Source organism: Leptosomus discolor, chromosome 3, assembly GCF_034619465.1.
Source record: "Leptosomus discolor isolate bLepDis1 chromosome 3, bLepDis1.hap2, whole genome shotgun sequence".
Taxonomy (NCBI): Eukaryota; Metazoa; Chordata; class Aves; order Leptosomiformes; family Leptosomidae; genus Leptosomus; species Leptosomus discolor.
In genome coordinates, this window is record NC_141393.1 from 14341715 (window position 1) to 14348356 (window position 6642).

Here is a 6642-nt window from a genome sequence, read left to right on the forward strand (position 1 = left end):
GCTTTTCACAGCCATCATCTACAGCCTTCTCTCTTGCCTCTAGGCAACACACCCTTTTCCCAATTTGTTTCACCCAGCCTTTCAAATTCACTGATTTGGAAACTTCTGATAGACTATTTTCTTCTTATTCTCACATATCTAATGTTTGAGAAGAAAGATTAGTCCTCCTATTGTAAATCAACAACAACCGCTAAACTGGTTATACTTACATACCTAGTTAAATATGTGACAGGAGTAGCTTTTCAGATATTTTTGATCTTGTGTAAAGAAGGCCAGGTATAGAGTCACTTAGGGGAGGAAAAGAAAATCAGTAGTCGATAACAGAGGATCCTCTTGTTAACAGCTGTTAAAGACTTATCTAAGACTAATGAATAAGTTCTGCCAAATCCAGATATCGGGGTTTCCTTATCTTCATCTAGAATGGCTTATTAATCAATTAAAACAGAAGAGGTCTTGAAAAAAAACCAATTCAGGAATAAATCTAAATTAGTATTTACCATGCCATTAAAGTAATTCACTAAGAAAAATGTTAATTAGCTGTGCCATCCTTTCCCAGATTCCTTGTCCTAGCTCTTCGCAGCTCTGCGGGAAATGTGGTTTTAACTTTACCTTTATAGCCCTTCATAATTTAGCCTCCTCATTTCGAGCTACGCTAATGTAGCTAGCGCTATGCCTGGCCTTTATGGCCCACCAGCTTCTGCTACAAATGTCATTATCCTCTCTCCTCAGATTGCTTATTAAACATGAGGGAAATCCCTGGTCCAAATTTGGTTTTGGACGCCTACAAAACGCATTTAAAGGTTCGTTATGAGCACAAGGTTCTGCTTGCTGACCGTAACTAGGAACAAGCAATGCACTCTGTGTGCACCTCTTTTCTCTGTTTCTTTCTCTGGTACTTCTCACAGTTATTGTTTTCTTTGCCGTACCACATCCTACTTCAGATTCCCCTCTTAAAAACAAATCAAGCAGCTAACAAAGCTACACCAATTAATTTGGTGACATATATAGCACTCTCCTCCATTTGTCATCTGCCTGTGTCTGTGACTGAGCACAGTGAGGAAGGATTTTCCCTCATCTGTTATCTTGCAGGAGGCAGGGTTTGCACTGCCACCATTCCAAACTAATTTCTAAATTATGGTCACCGATCACCCCAGCCTCATTAAACAGGGTTTGTTGTAAGGACAAGATCATGTAATTTGTTTTTCTTACTGTATGAAAGGATACATGAATCAGTGGGCCTAATCCTTGCTCCAGAAACGATTAACCCTTTAATTGTGCATGGAAAATACAAATAATTATTACTGCGTTGTAAAGCTGATGATCAAAAATGAAGGTTTTCTCCTCCGTTCCTGATTTCATGGCCGAGGGTATGAAACTAGCCTTCCAAAAATCCCCAGCCTTTACCAAGCAGTCATATTAAACCTATCAATGTATCAATTAAACCAATTGAGATGTGTGGACATCTGAATAGGCTGTATCTTGCAAATTATAGACAACACAGAAGAAGCAGAATCTTCTGGGAAACAGTACATATTAGCTGAGCCAGCATGATAGGATTTCACACCTGCCAGCACAGGCAATATATGTGAACGCCTGTCCTAACTGCTCAGCCGCACTCTGAGCCCAGGAAGGAAACCTGCAGCTCCTTTTGGTGCCTATTGTCTTACAAACAGCAGGACTTCTCAGCCCTCCTCCTGCATATGCATTTGCTTGGGTTACAGACGCCAGAGCTGACGCTGGAAAGTGCTGAGCTCTCAGCTCCCATTACAGTCACCAGGTGCTGATAGATCCCGGTAGCACTAAGGAAGAAGTACCCCTAGAGCTAATATTACCTTTTAAAAGAAGAATAATCTCAGATTGAAATGAATAAGGCTAATTAATTAAAAATAGATAAGATGATAAATTGCTGTAGCCTCACTGAAAGCCCAAGGGTAGCTATTTGTTTCTTAAACAATCTTAGCTAGGTTTTTACAACGCAATAGATATTGTGACTTGATTTTCTCTGACAGTTTGCTAAAATATGAGTATAAAAACTCACCCTCCTTAGGCATAAGCAAAGCTGATCAATACTTTTTGTAGTAGGCTTATATTAGAAGGATTTGTAACTCAAACTCATTGGAGGAAAGACTGTAATTGTACTTTGTGATTTTATAGTCAAATCCTAGTCCATTTTGGAGGGACTGTATATGTTGCTACAATATAAATACTGACTAAAAATATTTCTTCAAAGCAAAACCAGAGACTGTGTGACATAATCTTTGGAATTTAGCACAGCTGGTTGTCAAAGTTGTTCTCAAACTGTTCCCTGCAGTGGGATTTCTTCCTATAGGCACATCCACACACAGCGAGCCGTTTTCAACTGGCTTTTTTTTTTTTCCTCTACTCAAAGCTCAGTCTCTGACTTCAAGAGGCTGAACAAAGTACCCCTCTTAACCCTGCGTCACTCCTGTTGTCAGAAGTGAGCTCAGCAGCACTGAAACAAATCAGGTTTTAAGTATATCAGGGAAATAGGTTTGACAGAGCAGATCTGCTAGGGTTAGCTGTGCTCTAGACAGCACTGCCATACCAGTGATGTACAGCAGTGTCTCATGATAGAAAGTGATTGCAAATCCTCTGAACGATATAAAACACTCTGTGGAATAAGTTACTTTCCAGAAAGGTTGAGAAAGAAGCAGGAGAGTGAAAATGTAACGTGAAAAAAAATTTATGTAGAAGACAAAATTATTTTCATTTTAATTCTGCGGAAGCAGTCCTTCTGAATCTATTCTGTACTTGATCATAGCAGTGTCATTAATTACAGTAGGCCTGCATTTGTCAAGCTTCTAGCTAATGACCAGAGCAAAACATTTTCAGGTTCCTTAAGCACAAATTTCTATAAGGAGGCTACCCCATCAAGTCTGTCGCTCCTGTGAAGCCAGCCCTTCCCAGGTCATGGTCTTCCCTTTTGTGGATTTACGTTCCATTCGTAGGTCAATTAGCCTTGTTGGAATAAAAGAAAATGAATAACTATAGGAGGCAGAAGCAGTGCAGAGTTACTAGTCACGGCCCTGAAGCCACCTCCAGGGCAGGCAGAGCGGCAGAGGCGTTGTTCCCAAGGGCAGCCGCCCAAGCTCTCAAGCTTTCACTTCAAGGACTCCGCCCGTGCAGCACCTCGGCGTGCTGGGAGCGCTGCTACGCCCACGGTGAGCGTGGAAGCCCTTCCTCGGCGAGCTGCGGGGAGCAGAGGGGAGCCCGGCCCCCGGGGAGCCCGGCCCTCGGCCTGCCTGGCCGCGGCCGCGGCGCTGCCCGCGGCGGGGCGCGCCCGGGCCGGCGGGGGCGCTGCGGGGGCGGCGCGGCGCCGGCAGGGGGCGGCCTGCGCTCGCGGCCGCGGCGGGAGCGGGGCGCGGCGGCGGCCGAGGGAGCCGCTGGGCCGGGCCCTGCCCGCGGCTGGAGCGGGGTCCCGGTGCCGCCCCGCCGCCGTGAGGGGCGGGCGCTCCCGGGGAGGAGGGTTGTCCTACAGCTGCCTGCAGCGGCGTTCGGCGAACGGGGTTGAGTCCAGCTGGCGGCCGGTCACAAGCGGTTACCCCCAGGGCTCAGTTTTGGGGCCGGTCTTGTTTGGTATCTTTATCAATGACCTGGATGAGGGCATTGAGTGCTTCCTCAGTCAGTTTGCAGATGACACTAAACTGGGTGGGAGTGTTCATCTGCTCGGGGGCAGGAAGGCTCTGGGTAGGGACCTGGACAGGCTGGATCGATGGGCCGAGGCCAGTGCTGTGAGGTTTAACAAGGCCAAGGGCCGGGTCCTGCACTTGGGTCACAACAACCCCCAGCAGCGCTACAGGCTGGGGGAGGAGTGGCTGGAAAGCTGCCCGGCAGAAAAGGACCTGGGGGTGCTGGTCGACAGCCGGCTGAACATGAGCCAGCAGTGTGCCCAGGTGGCCAAGAAGGCCAACAGCATCCTGGCCTGTATCAGCAATAGCGTGGCCAGCAGGAGCAGGGAGGTGATCGTGCCCCTGTACTCGGCACTGGTGAGGCCGCACCTCGAACGCTGTGTGCAGTTTTGGGCCCCTCACTGCAAGGAGGACATTGAGGTGCTGGAGCGTGTCCAGAGACGGGCAACGAAGCTGGTGAAGGGTCTGGAGAACAGGTCTTGTGAGGACCAGCTGAGGGGCCTGGGGCTGTTTAGTCTGGAGAAGAGGAGGCTGAGGGGAGACCTTATTGTTCTCTACAGGTACCTGAAAGGAGGTTGTAGTGAGGTGGGGGCTGGTCTCTTCTCCCAGGTAACAAGTGATGGGACGAGAGGAAATGGGCTCAAGTTGCAGCAGGGGAGGTTCAGACTGGATATTAGGAAAAATTTCTTTAGTGAAAGGGTTGTCAAGCATTGGAACAGGCTGCCCAGGCAAGTGGTAGAGTCACCATCCCTGGAGATGTTCAAAAAACTTGTAGATGTGGCACTTTGTGACGTGGTTTAGTGGACATGGTGGTGCTGCGTTGACGGTTGGACTTGGTGAGCTTAGAGGTCTTTTCCAACCTAACGATTCTATGATTTCGCTGTGGAGCCTTGCAGCCACATGGCTGCCTCCCCAGCATCCACACAGGTGAGGAGTGCAGGGGCCATGGGTATCCCAGCGCCAAGTGATGCTGGTGCTGGCCTGTGCTGGTTCTCCCTGTGTGCTTCCCGCTGCTCCTGGCCCAAGAAGGGTTATTGGCCCTGCTGTGAGCTACACCACGCTCTGCAGGGCTGGCTGTGGGAGGCGAGGACTGCTGCGCACCCACAACACTGAGCTGGGATACTGGGAAAGCTGGCAGCAAGGGAGGAGTGATAAACTTGGGCAGAAGTGAGCTGATCTCGGAGGGAGTTATTTCTTTTAATTTCACTTTTCATTTTGGGAGCTCCCAGGCAGAGACTTTGTGAACCAGCCTACATCCAGCAGGATTTGCTGAGGGATGGGCAAATGCGGCTGCTGTGCTTGCTGACATGAAAGCACCATGTTGCGTAAAGGGTGGGTTGCATGTATTACGACCAAATGTACCTAACAGCTTACCACTGGCGAAAGGAAAATGTCTTTCTTCCCCTAAGATTCTGTTGCACCAGCTCCATGGCACCTTTGCTTGGTCAGTTTAACTCACAGCTCTGGCCCAGAGTTAACCCAGTGGGAAGAGAAAGCCAGAATGAACCAGCGAAGGGTCAGCACAGGTAAAAGGGGAAAACAGAAGGTAGGGCTTATTGGCAAATTATTTCCCCTGAGCTAACTCCAGTGGGCATGGGTGTTGATAACATGGCTTATCTACAAACCATGCTGCCTATGAAAATTTGACTTTGTTCAGTAAAGCACGTCACATTGTAAACCTTGTCACTAGTTACATCAAGTCAGAGCGTGACACCCAATTCAAAATGACCACAAACTATTTTCTAAACAAGTGAATATACAGCTTCAGGTAACCAAAATAACTGTGAAGGAAGGTCCAATTTATACAGGTAGAGAAGATACTAGGTGACTCAGGAACTGAAAATATGGGACATGGAGCTCTTTATTCAGAGGACAAAACTGGAGAAAACACCTTATTTAGAGATAAAATTGACAAACAATTTTATTTCCAGAACATCAACTTTAACAAAGATTAGCCTCTGGAAACCAAAAGAAGAAGAGTTAAGGCCTGCATACCAGGCCAAAATTAAGATACCTTAAATACCAAGCCTTCTCTTTGAGCCAGCAATAGCCACTGGAAAAAGTGTGCAGGGATTCTTGCTGCACTTACTGCGTCACCTGTTCTTTTAGTAAGTGAAAGGAGGAGGTAACTGGGTTGCATAGCAGAAATATGTTCATGCTGGGAAGCCAGCTGGTGGAAAAGCACCTTTGGGTGGGGAAGTGTGAGTCTGCCTGACTATGTGGAAGAGAGGACCAGTATGTCTTATTTCAGAGCTGCCTATCTTAGGTCATGTCCTCAGTGGAGCAAAGGATTTTTGTCTTTTTTACCCTGGAAATTCCCAGCAGGGATGCTGGAGGTGAGTGTGATGTGTACTTAAAACTATGTAAATGAGATATTTGATGGTACCCTGCATAGAGTCAGCATTTGTGCTCCTCCTGTTGAGTGTGTCAGGAATTTCTCTCAGCTAGGCTTCTCAACAGTTAGAAATCCTGAACAAGCATAGGAAATTGCTGAAGAAAGGAAGGCTACAGCTGGGAGAACCTGACCATATGAAGCATGCTTGAATTGCCGTAAAGTGTAGTGAGCACGTGAATCTGTCGGGCTCACAGTCATTATAGTATTCATTAAAAGGGCTATTATTGCTGGGTGACATTAAAATCCCCCTTTTCCTTTGTGGATGATTGTAAGCCTGTTTGTACTTTACTAGGGTGCTACAAAACTAAGGGTGCCAAATGGTCATGACTGGGTAATACTTCTGCCAATTTTAGAAGACAGTCTAAAGCTGGCATTTCTTGTTTGTCTGGCATCCACAATTACTCTTAAATTAGTATAATTTGTTTGGCTTATTATAGAAATATGAAGCGTGAAATTCTATCCTCAAAAACAGATGCCAACTCACTGGAGACAGAAAAGCTTTTTGTTCTTCTCATGTGGTCAGGTTGAGCCTATAGTAATAAGCTACATGAAGACAATGCTGTTGCCTGCAAAGGAGATACTTAATTTTCCATACAT